Genomic DNA, 16,211 nt, shown 5'->3' with positions numbered 1-16,211 from the left:
ACCACGGTTGACGAGATCTGGCATGACATGACTTAAAACTGTACTGCATGGGGAAGCTGCTGTTGCAAGCAGGTAGAAAGAAAGTGGCAGATGGTAATGCACTGGAAAAACAGGTGGAGGCATTGTTTGAAGACCATCCAAATTAGGCTTGTGTAATTTGTTAGATCTCTGCTTAACTCCAGCAACTATGGTCTTTTGTGCTGTATCAGGTTTATTCAGCAGGCAAATGGTCAGAGCTAGCCCTTTAATCATTTCTTACACTAAATCTTCTTTAAAGCTGACCTCCAACAAATGCCTTCTCCTTCACTCTCTCGCTTTTAGGTGAGAGTGGCCCTTGACACCAGAGCATGAGAAAAAGCTCTGAAATGCTTGGAAAAATATTTGTTTTCTTGGGAGTATTTTCAGCTGTGAGGCAACTCCCTTCTTTTCTCACTTGGCTAAAGTGCAAAGAAAACTCTAACCATTGCAGACTTCACCTTCTACAGGGTCTTCTTCCAAACAAAACAAAACACAGAAACAACAGAGCATTTTCCAAAGCAAGGGCACTCCACAGACTGCTGAGATTGCAACCTCACTGTAGAAATCAACTACAAACTGCTTCTTCCCCTACTATTCCTGGATTAGTCATACAAATCAGGACTCTGAAAAGGTGCTGTTGGGTGAATGGAAATGAGCATCCAAAATCTGCTTGGAATATAACAAATCAGTTATACAAATTAGGACATACAATTGCAAGTTTTTAGGACACTCATTGCCAAGTCCATCTTCTATTACAGGAATCAAAGAGATGCTACAATGGAATGTCTTCTCACAAATAGACCTGAGCAAACAATGATAATACCTGGGAAACCAGGCCCCAACATGGATAGCAGGCTGAAAATACTGAGCACTAATTTGCAGGATATGTGTAGGTCCCAGAACTTGTAGCTACATGGTCAGTTGCCAGAATCAGAAGATGCAAACTAAAAAGCCAGAAACATCCAGCCAATGTAGTCCTGGCCCTTAAGTGCATCATGCAGAGGCTGGCCTGGCTTTTCAGAATGCATTAGCTGAGTCTGTTTGTCCATGTGTATTTGTCTTCCAAGTGCTTCACCAGTCCACCCAAAATAGAGCTTGCCCTGCTCCCAGATAGTACAAAACAGCCTTCCTGAACTGGTGCTGGCCAGGTGTGTTAGAGTACAACTCCCATTCAAAGTTATGACCAAACACATCCACAAGGCTGGGGGACACTGTTCAACAGATGGCTTGCCTTCCTCACGTGCAACCTAAACAAGCAAGCTGAGGGGGAAATGCAAGATTCCAGATGCCCAAAGGCATGCCTGGTCACCCTCCAGGCAGGCAAGGGAGCATTTTCTTCACATTCTGCGGCAGCCCTTTGCCCACTGGTCTTTTCAAAACAATGATGACTAGAACACTAGAAAAACTTGTTTCATCTTAAACTGATGTGGTACAATGGGACTCCATTCCCCAATCTGCCTTACCATTGTCTGTGCTGGCTAGGGAACTGCAGACCACCAAGCATCTGGATGGCCACTAGCAGATGACCCCTGTGCACTGTGCCAACTTGTAGGCAAGCCGAGGCTAAAATCAGCTCTGGAAAGACTTGTGAGAAAAGGATGGGCAGGGTCAGTCCATCAAATGCATGTGAAAAACTCACACTTAGGGCTACATTAAACATTATAGTGGCGGGGGGGGGGGTGAACACAGCTGTGTCCCAGTCACATAGAAAGCTGATGGTGGAGGGTACAGTGATGACAGTCAAAGGAAGTGTGGCTGTGGAAAAGAGAATGCTGCCTTGCCTTCAGCTTTTGGCTCTGCAGCTGCCCTCCTCTAGGACTTTCTTCTAGGCAAGTACGTACTGTTGGGGCACAGGAACTTAGCTAAGAAGAAAAGTGCCTAGGGAGTCTACAGGGCAGACAGACAGTGGGGGGTTAGCTGTGCATATAGAGCACCAAGGATGAATCTGCATGCCCCCCCCCCCCCGCTTTGTATATGGTTTGTGCATGTCTGAGTTTATGGATATCTGTCCTCATCACATGTAATTTCACCCTCACAATTGAAAGCATAGTCACCAAAACCATACCCCACAAAAAGCTGTACCATACAATCAAAGAGAATAGCATCCAGCTTTGTCAATTTCCTTTATATTACAAGGGCATAAAATGTAATCCAGCAGGCCAACATCAAATATTTTTCTTATTTTCACTGGAGTCTAGAAAACATAACCATTTGCTCCAGACTGAAGTAAGGAAAGGGCTTAGAGAATGGGGACAAATGTGAAGGCATTTACAGTGGTGAGTCCCAGTAACAGAATTATCTCCCTAACATGGCCTCCTGTGCCAACATTGTTATCTTTTGTTGTAGACTTTCTACACTCAGGCATTTAGCAGCATGATTTTTAAAAATTGGTTCTGGATTGGTTTTTTTATTTGTATGCTTGTTTGTTGGAACACTGTGTGTGTACACACACATGTATGTTGTTTGTTTATATGTATACAAATGATTTTTATTAAATACTGTATCTTAAAGATTTTTAAACATCATCATGACCTGTGCTGTGCCTATTGGGCAACATGGAAATGAAATGAATGAAATGGCTTGAGAGAAAGCCTGTAGACTATTACCAGCCATTCTTCAGACTGGAAGGTGATGTTGAGCCAAAAAGAAGTGATCTTCTGGATTATCTGCAGCAATGCCTGAAGAGAGTACTTCCCTCTCAGCCTCACCAGGAGAGGACTCGGAGCTTGCCAACACATTCACATCCAGTATGAAACTCATCATTGTAAGTCCATTTTCACCTGGCAGCTGTCATTAAATCTGCTTCTGATCACTAGCCAAAAAGAGCTCAGGACATTTCTTCCCCATATGGATCCCTGTGGTTTAATCTTTACTTTCATAATTTGCCAAGCTCCATAAATCTTCCTTGTTGTGGATCTTATTTAGCTACATCATTTCCAATACCGGGTGTGATTCTGGTTTGCCAATCTGGAGGGAGGGAGGGAGGAGAGAGAAGTGATGGTGAACTAGAAACAAGGGAATGTTCAAGGGTTTCAGTCTCTATAGCAGCATTTCCCATCCAGGACTTCAGCTCCCATCACACTCAGTCAGCAAGGCTAATGGTCAGGAAAGCTGGGAGTTGTATTTTATTTGTATTTATTTATTTATTTTATTGCTTTTCTATGCTTCCCAATAGCCCAAGGGCTCCCCAGGCAGCTCACAAGAGACCACAACATAACATAAATATAATAAACAAACAATGCCATCTAAAAGCAACATAAAATCCAGCTTATATAAAGTGTGACAACTGGAGGATAATAAACAATATAAGCAACAATAAAACCAGCAGCAAAAACCAAATAAAAGAATGATTCTAAAAACAAATACTAAATAAAAAGATCTTTACTTGATGGCAAAAACAGAGCAATAAGGGTGCCAGTCGCAATTCCTTTGGAAGGGATTTCCATAGATGAGGTACAGTCACAGAAAAGGCCAAAACATCTGGAGACTGCTCTCTGGGTTGTTGCTTTTTGGGGGAGGGGGTTGAGGGGAGGAAAAGGAAGATAAGAGAAGGTGGCATCGTAAGAGGTAGTTTTTGTTTGCCACCCTCCATTAAGGGTGTCTTTCCCCAGGATAACATTGTTGGGGGTTGCATGCTACCAGCAGGCAGGGCCAAAGCCAGTGGCAGGCTGCTTTTCTGTGTCATATATAGTCTTGCCCTGCAGTTCACAATGCACATACAGGAATGATACAATATGGAACTGGGTCATAGTGGAGATACCATTGATGATCACAAAGGCTGTACAGGTTGGAGATAAAGATGAATCCATGTAAGTATTAATCAGTGGAAGTTTTCTAATGCAAGTGTAGCATAAGGCTGCCGATTCCAACCTTCTGTCCCCTAAAAGTGTAAAATTACAGCACCTATCATCCCCAGATAGCACACTCACTTGGCATGCTGATTGTTGGAGGGATACCAGGTCAGAGGAGGCCAGCATAAGGAAATGACGTAGCTGTGATTTTAGGACTTCTCAGCCAGATTTTGAAACTTTCGTTAGGATATTCTGCTATTGCTCCTTTCTGTTATTTCTCTGCTACAACATTTCTGACCCACCTTTTTTCATTTCCAACCGTAGCATGAAAGCACGCTCATGAATCACCAAAATAGAATAAATGGTTCACAAAAAAGGGGCACTGGCTATTGTTTATATATGACATTTTATACTTATAGATGCAATAATAATAGAAATACAAGACATCTGAAAAAGACCATAACCAAGCGATCTGTGTGCCCACTTGTCAGTCTGCTGTTTGGGTGGTAACAAGGGGTGATGGGTTTGGTTTATTATTTTTGTTGCAGTTTATTATCTTTATCATGGTTATTTATCTTTCAATTAGAATTAGCTAGGACAGCCTATGAAATAGAGGACAGTCCTCAGTAAAAGAAGACACATGGCCTTCAATATTTGTTTAAAATAAAGGACTGACTTTAAAAGAAAACATAGAATCCTGACTGGAAGCAGCAAACATTGTCAGTAACAAACACAGGGAACCAGGCATAATAGATACAGACACAGAACAAACTAAAGGCCTGTTGGAGCAACAACAACAAAGGGTTTAGTCAGCATTAACATATCATCATGGAGTTAGACACATCTCCTGGAGCAGGGAGTTCCCCAGTTCCCCTTTTCATACATTGCCACCCATTGCAGCTCAGAAGGCACCCCCATGTTCATAAGGTCTCCTTAGCTGACAAGCTCCTTAATTTGGCTGTGTGGACAAGAAACATTACATGGAAGAAGAGACAGGCCTTTCAGTATCCTGCTAGCAAGCACTGTAGACCTTTGAAGGTAATAACCAGCATTTTGAAGTGAGCCTAGAAATGGACTGGATGCTGGCAAAACGGATATAATCAGGAAGTTACATGCTCAAAAATCTTGAGAGCTGTATACCTGTAAGTACCACCTATATCACTGAATGTGCTTATATTCACAGTAGAAGTGGATAACCAAGGTATGTTTTTGCGTTTTAGTTTCATTTTCAACTGCAGGAGACATGCATCAGAGGAAGTAAGACTCGGGGGTGGGAAACCTGTAGCCTTTCAGATGTTATTGAACTACAGTTCCCATCATTTCTAACCAGTGTCCATGCTGGTCAGGGCTGAAGGGAACTGGAGTCCAACAACCTCTGAGGAATGGCAGGTTTCCTACACCTTGAGAAAGTACATTTCTTGTGAAGAAGGATTTCACAGAAGACAAAGTGACATGGCAGGGAAACCTGGGGTTCAAAACTGACAGGATAGGAAGGAGAAAGATACAGTCCTTGCCATGTGCTTCTTGTCATGTGATGAGCACCATGGAACAGGCATCTGTTCCTAGTGCAGCAGCTACTAGTGCAGCTACCATCATCTTAGCAGAACACCTGTGATAGTCATGCTTGCCAAAGCAAGAAGAGCAATTTGCAAGCAACTTGGGTTACTCAGTGGTTTACTTGTTGGCAAACAGCGAATTCTGAACAGAGGAAGTGCTTGCTGAAGCAATTTTGTCAGGTCAGTTCACTGATGGCTTTGCAATCATGGGTATAAGGCACAGCCAGCAGGAAAGCCCCAAATGTTTACAAAGCTATGCAGAAACATTACATCTCCATTATGCTGATATAAACACCACTTTGTAGCAAGAATGAGAAAAGGGCAGGGGGGAGTGCAAATTACAAATTCTGTTAAGCAAATGCAACTGAAATCAGACTGAAGGAAGCTAAAAAGGAGTCTCATGTACAAATACAAGAATCAGTCCCTGGAAGTCTGATAGATGCCTTAAGTCTCTCTTTGTTTAACTGTAAGAGTCATAAACACTTCATTAAGCCAGATACTTAACTGAAAAGCAACATTAAAAGCAGAAGAGCTTCCTGAGTTCCAAGGAAGAAGCTTGCCAGCTTCAGCTTCATGAAACCAGAGCAAATACAATAAAAGGAAAGATGGCTGAGCAGTATTTGTGTCAAGCAGGAATAAATTGAGCACAGCATAGATACTTCCTTGCTGTTTACTCACTGCACTTTTGCAACTGACAAACTGGCTTTCCAAGGTGCCTTTGAACATGGATTGCATTTGGTAGACAGGAGAATCTTAACACACCCTTTAAAATGCAAATTGTGGGATGCATGTAAAACAAATATGCTTTAGCAATAAATCTTACACTATCTGATGCTCCTCTTCCAGCAAAAAGAAAAGAAAAGAAAAGAATATATACTCAGGAGATTTTTGGATACAGTGTATGTATACCTATAGGATATACTCTACTCATATCCATTCCTGAAACTTTTAAAAACAACTCTGTGGACAGACAATCTGAATTTTGCATGAATAAAGCAGCATTTTTCTACTTGTATAAATTATGTCAATTCAGCATTTGCAGCATGCCTCATATTTTGCATAATTTGTTCCACAATTTGCCACTGTGCAAAATTCCTTTAGGTTTATCTAGGCAGAGGACAGTATAGAGGCATGCAGGGCCCTGAAGACCCACTCCCAGGGCATCAAAGATCAGTGTGGGTCGTAGGGTCATAGAATAGGAGTGTTGGAAGGGGCCATGAAGGCCATCGAGTCCAACCCCTGCCATCGCCAAACACTATGTTACAGGGTCATAGTTAGAGTACTCAGTTGGGATCTGGAAGATTTAGGTCCTAGTCCCCACTCAGCTGTAAAGGTCACTGGGTGACTCTGGGCCAGTCTCTCACTCTCAGCCTAACCTATTTCACAGGATTAGGAAGAAACCTGCTTTGCGTTCCTCACAAGAGGAACATAGAAACAGAGCAAGTCAGAAGGGGCCTCCTGGGCCATCTAGTCTGACCCGGGCCATCTAGGAAAAAGGAAGGATATGTATATAATGTCGTCATTATCTTGTTCAGCCACCTCTGTGTCTGCTTAGATCTTGGGAAGGTTTCCCTATGCACTTTCATGCATACCTTATCATCACAACCATTAGGCACAGAATTATATTTCTTCTTTAAAACAAAAGTAAGCATCTCATTCTGCACGCAATAGAACATTCTGTCATTCTTCTATGGTCCTGTAGAACTGCAGGAAAAACAACTACATATGCCCACTCTGCATTTCTCTTTCGCTAAGGGCCATCTACCTTGTGTTTTTCACAAAGGGGAGAAAGGCTGAGATGTGCAGTCTCAGTGGTTGAGTTAATTTCGAAAATGGAACCTAAGATCCACGGATGGAGGCAAACCATTCTATGCTCAAAGCTCTAGACCAGCAGTCCCCACTTGGGTGCCTGTTACATAGTTGGATTACAAATCCCATCAGCCCCAGTCAGATGTTGTAATTGAACACATCTAGAAGGGGCCCTGTTGGGAGAGGTTGGTCTAGACTCAAATCCCAAGTGTAAGACCTATTTGTAGTAATTTGGTGGTAATGGAAAAGCAGTTAGCTGTGAATTTTAAGATATAGCCTATCCTGCATTTTATCATTAATTTATTATTTTAGGGGCTTTGGGGTGATCTGTCTTTGGGGGTTGGAGATTTGGTTTTGCCCCTTCAGGCAGTATGGGACCATTCCATCTTGCAAAAAGACACTGATGACCTCCATTACTTCTTCCTTGCTGGCTTTTTATAAGCTAGGTGAGGCAAGGCTCCAGTGTAGAGGTGGCTGCATGAACCTGTCCAAGCATCTTGTCCACATCTTTGAGCTGTGCTGATTGAAACTCATCCAATAAAACTGTACCAGGCTGTGCTCAGGATAGTGCTACCAATTTAACTGCTGTTTATATTTAATATTATTTTACTATTATATTTGTACTGTTTTTGTGCTTTGAGAAGCTGTCTTGGGAAAACTATAACAGCTAAGCAATGGATTAAATAATAAATACAGGCCATTTCAAAACATATCAAATATATGTTTGCTAAACTACCCCCATCCCAGAGGTGTTCCAGTCAGTGGTGGCAAACCTATGGCACTCGTGCCACAGAGCCCTCTCTTGTTGGCACACGAGCCAAGTGGCCTCAGCATTGCCCCAGCAGCTGAGCATTGGATAACAGTGCACATAGGGGCCATGCGCATGCTCGGAAAGGAGTGGCGGTGCCCAGGGATGATGTCACAAGCTGCGACACATTAGCTGCGACTGATCCGAGCTTTCGCATGGCTGGTCAGTGTACTGCCAAGGATATATATATATTTGCTTCGACTGGCTATTATCAAGTTTTATTGCAGTGTTGGCACTTTGCAGTAAATAAGTGGGTTTTGGATTGCAGTTTGGCAACTCAATCTCTAAAAGGTTCACCATTACTGGGTTAGGGTTAGAAAAATGAGGTGTCCTGGTATGATTTTGATGTTTGGAATGTGTTTAGAACGGGCATAAATGATGAGCAGTGCAGAAAAAGCTACTCAAGGAAGGTTTTTTCAAGATAGCCTTATTTTCAATGGAACTTTAGCCCTGTATTAGGGTTAGGGGAGTGCACCAGGGTAGGATTAGGCCAGTGGTGGTGAACCTATGGCATGCCTGTCACAGCAGGCATGCAGAGCCCTCTCTGTCGACCTCCAAGCCACGTCACCCCAGCATCCCCCCAGCAGTCGACCATCGGACAATAGCACACATAAGGGCCATGCGTATGCTCAGAGATGAGTAGCCATGCCAGGCGATGCTGTCACGTGCTGCGACTCACTAGCCACGACTCATCCCAACTTTCTCATGGCCGGTCAGTGCACTGCCAAGGATATATATATATATATTTATATATTTATATATTGGCTTCGACTGGCTGTGAATTGCTGGTGCAAAATGGGCATCAGTGAAAGTAGCTGCACCAGTCATGAGAATCCTGTTTTGTTTTGTGTGAGGCAACCATTCAACAGAGAAAAGCTGCAGAAACAGAAGGCTCCCAGAAATGCATCTGAGGTGTCGTTTGTGTAACCCTACCCTTCTATGCTGTGGAATCCCAACTGCATCCCATGGTGCAGAGCCTGTATTGCTCCCTTCCTGCTGTCTGAAACTTCTCATAACCTCCCTGCTATTGATGGTACAGCTCATCCCCATGAAGTTTTCCATCAAGGCACGTCATCACAGAATAAAGCCCTAACTCCTCTGTAAACATTGAGGTAGTAGCACCAAAAAGATCCATGATATTCTTCAGCAAACCACTTTCAGCTTTGACAGTTAGCCTTTTTTTCATTTGTTCTGAAGGATGGCAACATTGTGTGAGGATACAGTGTGCCATGTGGTCTAAATGCACAGAGGAAAGAGAGTGGAAAATTTCACACAGGGTGAAGACCTGCTGTCATTGTTACTATTAAAGCAAATGGTCCAGCAGTTCCAGCCTGGACAATCTGCAGCTGAGCCCAGAGTCTACTTATTTTGCTGGCCTTTCTCAACAGAACAGGCTGCTGTGCAGCCTAGGCCTAGAGCATGGATTCTGTGGCCATGGCATACACAGGGCCTTCTGTTGCAGCGAAAGCAGACTTTTTGTGTAAGGCATGTGGTATAGATCTTGAAACTCTGCATGTTCTACTTGTCCTTACTACTATTACATAGCATGCTATTTTATGTATATATTTACAACATTTCTATTCTTCTCCACAGCAAAACAGATTCTGGAACAGTAGAGAATAAAATAAATAAATTAAATGGTAAATTAAAAAGCATCTTAAAAACAAATAGTATATCAATCAAAATGGTGGCTGATCAAGCAAGAAAGGCTCTTGAAATATGTTTTCAAGAGACATTGAGAAGAGCACAATATTGGTGTTTGTCTAACTTCCAGAGGCAAGAAGTTCTACGGAAAAGAGCCCCAGCTCTGAAGGCCCTTCTGTAGATGGGAACCAAATGGACCATAGGCCCATGTGAATCACCCAGAGCACCTATTCCTGTGACCTCAGTGCCTGCTGGTACAGCTGCGATTAAAAGGAGCACTGGGGCATCAGATCCAGTAAACACCACTGCATAGGGTTCTCAGTGTAGACACTGAGCGGCTGCAGTCCTGTATACATTTACTTAGCAGTAAGTCCTGCTGAAGTAAGTGGTGCTTGCTTTTACATAAAAATGTATTGGGTTGCATTTTAAGAGTTGTACTTAATTCTCCCACTATGGATATTAATGATGCAAAAGAAGAATGGATTCTTGATGACGGAAAAGAAGGACTTTCAGCTTGTCCTACAAACTGTACCTACTGAAGCATCCTTTTCCATACAACTACTGAAGGTTCAGAAGGAGGGCAGGAAAGTGGATGGAGAGTTAACTCTTTTCTCTCTTGCTACAGGAAAATCCTCCCATTACTTCCCATTGGGAACTGGAATCCCACCCTCCTGCAAATTGAATGCAAATCCAGACTTTTCCTCTGGATTCTGTCAGGGAAGGAAACGGTTAAATGATGCTGCATTCATGATTAGGCTCTCTCTCCTCCCCCCCCCCCCCCAATCTTCTTGATATGAGTTGCTTGTTTTAAAACCTGCTTGTTAAATATAAATGGCCATGTGCACTTTGGTTCTTGTAGATGTCTCCAGATGTCAAAAGAAGAACAAAGCTCCTTATTGCTGTTCCCATAATCGTGGTATTTTTTGTAATCAGTGTCACTTTGCAATTTCCAATTATCGTTGAAGCTTTTCTTTACAATTCACATCTGCAGAAAAGCCACAGCTGAAACTCAAAAAATGTTTGTTCAGGAACTGAATGAAGCAAGAATGAGGCTGACTTGGCAGAAGTAGAAGCTGGTTTTCCTGGAAGGGAGTGACTGAACTTGCTGTACAAAACTGAAGCAAACCTGCACTTCCTGGTATGTTTTCAAGGACAAAAGCGGTCGGGTGTTTTGGTTGTATAGGTGAGCAAGCGCTCCCCCTGCCACACACACCCGGAAAACAGTTAAACTGTAACAAACACTTAATGAACGCTACTTCCCCAATTTTTTGGATATACGAAGGGACCAATTATGGTAAGATTGGAACTAAAAATGATACTAATGAGTGCCATTGGGAAGGAAAAAATATTTATGAAGACAACTGCCATGGAGGCGTGTCTGGAACTCTCTTATTTAATACCTTTCTGGAATGGTTAAATGTTGCTCGTTTGTTTTTGCACTTCATGTTTATTCATGCTCCTGAACATTCATTTTGTGTTCTCTCTCACCAATCATATTTCCCATCTTTCACCCTGAACTGGAACAATATTCCTTCTGTATCCTGCTGCTTACACTAGTTGGGGACCTGAAGTGTTTTCATGTTACTATTGCCCACCCTTTTAATGTTCTGAAATGCTGGCTTAAAGAAACACAGTTTTATGTAAGTCTGATAGAATATCCTTGTTTACTGTCATTTGATATGTTTCTCTGAGGTCGGAAACCAAATATTTCTTGGGAACTGCAGCCTACACCACTGTATATTTGAAATGGCTCCATTTTATTTTTCCAAGTAGCTCCCCCCACCACACCCCCCCCCCTGCATGGCTAGATTATCAATGAAAACAGAATAAAACAGAAAAAGTGGCTAAAAAGACATACTGGGATTTTTTAAAAGTTGGCATGGTTGATGTTTTGTCTGTAAGAAGTGAGGACATCTTTAAGCAGCACATAATGAAAAAGGGTATCCTGGCTCCACAGTCTTGCTAAGAGAACTTAATGAAGTTTGGATTAATTTTCTTTAAAAGTTCAAGAGAGAAATGTCTGGATAATTTACAAGCTAATATGATAGTAAGGGTACAGCTTGACCTTAAACATGTGTTGACCAAATGGTCTGGGTCCTGGTGTTCATATGCCCACAATACACAACAGGATATGTGTTTTCGTTTAAAGGATTTATTTTTGAGACTAACAGGCTACCAATGAATTGTTCCAGACGGCACACCTGAGCAGTCCTCAGATGGTCCTTTTATACATTGATCATTAGAAGGTTACACTTAACACAGTGAACACTTTCCAATAGGATACAGAAATGAAAAGTCACAATGGTGTGCTCTTTCTGGCTTGTATACCAAGAAGATGCTCTTGAAGGAGGGGGGAGGATGGTGTGCTATTACACAGAGGAGGAGGAAGATGGGTGGGCAGGTATGCATTGCCCTTTGTTTGAGCTGCTGTTATCTGTCAATTGCCAATTAGCTTTCTCTAGACTGGCTCCTGGTTAGTGTCAGCAACATTGCAAGGATGCTGATTTCTAGAAAAGAGGGTTTTTCTCTGGCTTGGTTATGTGTCAATGATCAAGTTATACCCATTGATCTGTACAGCACACGTTTACTCAGAAGTAAGTCCCTTGAGTTCAGTCAGTGATGCAGCTAGGTAATTCTAGACTTTGCAGGTAGGGCACAATCCTTTGCCTGTTTAGAAAGTCCTACAGCTCCCAGCATTCTTCAGATCCAATTGTATTACAGAGTACCTTAAGATTCCAGCACAATCCTCTTATTTACTCAGAAGTAATTCCTACTGAAATATATGGAACATCCATCAACATGGAATCACCACTTTACTCGGGTTAGTGTGCATATGACCAATGCTTATTTTTGAGGGGGGGAAAAAAGCTTTCTTTTTATGGTTTTCCTCTTGCCAACTCTGTTTCTTAGGTACACTCTAGAGTGGTACACTCTACTGCCATTTTGCAGATGGGAAAAGCTATGAAGCCCAATTTCTGATGTGTAGGGCTCTGGTCTTTGGCCAACCACGGATGACTCTCAAGCAGGGCCTCTTACGGGCCTCCACTACTGCTGTATGGCAATGGAGGTCGTGGGGGTGTTCTCATTTAGTATGTCTTCGCTGTAAGGGCAGCTGGTCCTATTCACTTTGCTTGGGTGGTTCTCCCAGCTTGCTTTCTGCTGTGTGGACATCCCTGTGTGGGCATGTCACACATATGCAGCCATCCTCTAGTTGCTCATTCACAGGAGGGGCAGACATTTGCTAGCAGTCCTGTTCACCTTTTTACAGACCTATGATGTAAAGTAAGCCAGGGCTATTTGCCCAAGCTAATTCCCTCAGCCAGAGGATCTGTTTTCCTGAACTTTGGCAAGGAGCACCAACCAGAGAGGATCCTTTTTTCCTGGAACTGCACAGCAAGCCAAGAATGCTGCTTCAGTGTTTCCACTTACCGCCTGTGTGCATTAGGAAAGCCGGCACCTGTGGAGTTTGTGGCTGTCATGCCAGGCACCTCTGAAAAGCCCAGGAGCTCTGGTGTGAAAGATGGCAATTCTACCAAGGAACACGGACACTGGGTGACACTTGCACTGTGCTGACCACTCTCTGACCTTCCCAGCTGCTGGTTTCCTGTTATCACAACTGCTTCTTAAAGTGGCAAAGTGGCTGAATGTTGGGGTCAGATCATTTAAAACATTTTACAGCTGTGACTGCAATTATTGTTCTCCTGAAAAGCGTGTTAACTCTGGAACCCACTGTTAGGCTCTCGACCCACCTGGCTCAAGATCAGCATAACAGAATGTTATCAGCTGTGTATTAAGTTAGCATAAGAGAAGGCTTTGTGTATTAGCCTAAGAGGAGGTTTATCAGTTGCCCCAGGCATATACAGAGTGTTACTTCAGAAAATGGGCAAGGTTTATCAAAGGCGTAAAACTTGAAAGGATAGGCCAACTGCAAACCACTCTGCTTTTGTATCAAAATGTAGACTAACCGCAAACCATCTCGCTTCTGTATTATGCTAGCTCGCTTAGGATGCCAATAACAATTTTCCATTTGTTTGTAACAAGGTATAAAACCCCGCTGTCCCTCTACTGAAGGGCCGGCACTCAATCCCATCCTTGTGTAATAGTGCTGGTCCCTGTGCAGGTAATAAAAAAAACTCCTCTTAAAAATACCAACTGGTCTCATCTGTAAAACCGTGGGACACAACATTTGGAGGCCCCAGCGAGAGTTTGAGACCAGCGGTATTGCCTCCCCTGACTCTGGGGACGGGCCCTATAGGCGTTTTTAGCCTCTACCCCGACTCGGTGGGACGTCTGACTAGACGAGAGAGGAGTCATCGGTAAGCGCGCACAGCGGTTACCCGCCTATTCTGTTCTGTTCTGAATATCTCCAGATCTGGGTATTGGAAAGAAAGGCCTGCTGGACGCAGCATACGGGCCACTTTCCGGTCTGGGAGCGAGACGTCATTCCCCGGCCTCGGTGATCAGTCTCTGTTTAGGTTGTGTGTTTGTCGTCTGTCTTGTTGGTTTGACACCTGGAATTCTCAGTAACCCTTTTTTACAGGTCTGAACAATGGGTCAAGATCGGTCCATCCCGACTACTCCTCTGCAATATCTTCTGAATAACTTTTCTGATTTTTCCAAAAGGGCTTCTGGATTTGGAGTCTCTGTGAATTTGGGCACGCTCTGAACTCTCTGTGAATTAGAGTGGACAACTTTTGACGTAGGGTGGCTGTCGGAGGGCTCTTTAGACCTTCCCCTTTTGCGGGAAGTTCAATCTGTAGTCTATGGGAATCCTGGTCATCCAGATCAGATTCCCTATATAGAAGTCTGGTTATGTTCTCCTCTTGGGAGGAGTTCAGTCTGTAGTCTATGGGAATCCTGGTCACCCCGATCAGATTCCCTATATAGACATCTGGGTAAATATTGCCACCGAACGGCCTCCCTACATCAAAAAATATCAATGGAATGAACGAAGATCTAAACCCACCCCACTCCTTGCGGCTATAGGAACTGCCAAGCCCCCGGCAAGACAAGTCCCAGAGAAACCTTCTACAGATCCCAGGACCAAGAATCCTCCCCCTCAGACACCTCCGAAGATTTACCTTGAGGTCCCGGGGGGACCAGAAGACCCTCTCCCGGACCCCCCCCCCCCGCCCTTCTACCCCTTAGGGAACTTGCACCATCCCTGGGGACCGCCCGGCCATTCATAGTTTATGTCCCCTTCTCCACAAGCGACCTTTATAATTGGAAACAGCAGAACCCCCCTTTTTCTGAAAAACCACAAGGTCTGATCTCGTTGTTGGAAACAGTCATCACCCCACTTGGGATGACTGTCAGCAACTCTTGCAGGTTCTTTTTACTTCCGAGGAGCGCGACCGTATTCACCTCGAGGCTCGAAAACATGTCCTCGGCACGGATGGCCAGACAACTACCGCCTCGGCCACCCTAGAAGCACGCCTGCCAGCCCAACGACCCAACTGGGATCCGGATACGGTTGCTGGTGAGAGAGCTTTAACCAGGTACCGCCAACTTCTTTTGCAGGGCCTTTGTGGCGCAGCTCGAAAGCCCACTAACCTGAGGAAGGTGAGTGAAATCGTTCAGGGACCCCGGGAGTCTCCTGCCGCATACTTGGAACGCCTACTCGAGGTATACGGGCATTATACACCCATAGACCCCCGGGTACCCGAGAACGCTAGAGCTATCAATATAGCCTTTGTCTCACAGTCGGCCCCAGACATTAGAGAAAAAAAAAAAAGATTCAGAAACTGGATGGGTTTGAAGGTAAAAATCTTAGTGAGTTAGTCGAAATAGCCCAGAAGATTTTTAACAACCGGGAGCGGTATTCGGTTTTGGACTTGAAGGATGCTTTCTTCGGCATACCCCTGGCCCCGGTGAGTCAGCCCCTCTTTGCTTTCGAGTGGACTGATCCTGACAGGGGCTTCTTGGGCCAACTGACCTGGACCCGGCTGCCGCAAGGGTTTAAGAACTCCCCTACCCTCTTTGACGAGGCACCAGAATATTCCCACACCCACGTCTAAGCGGCAGGTCCGGGAATTCCTGGGCACGGTGGGGTATTGCCAACTGTGGATTCCCGGTTTCGCTGAAATAGCAAAACCTCTTTATGCTAGTACGAGAGGGAAGGGCGACTCCCTCATTTGGACTGAGGTCGAGCAATCGGTGTTTCAGGCTCTTAAAAGGCAATTACCATGGCACCGGCCCTGGCCCTACCCGACCTCAAGAAACCCTTCCAACTCTTTGTGGCCGAGGCCCAGGGCATAGCGAAAGGGGTCCGAACCCAGACCTTGGGCCCGTAAAAGCGGCCAGTTGCTTACACAATACCAGGTACTGCTGTTGGGCCCCCCCCCCCCCCGCGGGTCACCTTTTCCAAGACGGCAGTCCTTAATCCGGCGACTCTATTGCCGGACGATCGACAAGAGACCGGCGCCAGACTAGATCTGACAGACGTACCGCTAGAACCGCCAGCCCTCGACTTGTTTACAGACGGGAGCAGTTTCGTCAAGGACGGAATCCGGTATGCGGGAGCAGTGGTGGTCACCAGCTCCGAGGTAATATGGGCTCAATCCCTGGGATGTGGGACCTCGACTC

At 44.4% G+C, this 16,211-nt stretch overlaps 1 pseudogene; it reads left to right on the top strand.

Annotated features, from left to right (window-relative positions):
• The window catches only part of LOC123024160, a 31,696-nt pseudogene extending 15,767 nt beyond the window's left edge, over positions 1-15,929 (top strand).
• The last annotated feature ends 282 nt before the right edge of the window (positions 15,930-16,211 follow it).

The sequence above is a fragment of the Varanus komodoensis genome, unplaced genomic scaffold (assembly GCF_004798865.1).
Source record: "Varanus komodoensis strain SLA01 unplaced genomic scaffold, ASM479886v1 scaffold1, whole genome shotgun sequence".
Taxonomy (NCBI): domain Eukaryota; kingdom Metazoa; phylum Chordata; class Lepidosauria; order Squamata; family Varanidae; genus Varanus; species Varanus komodoensis.
This window is presented reverse-complemented; position numbering and strand designations above follow the sequence as displayed.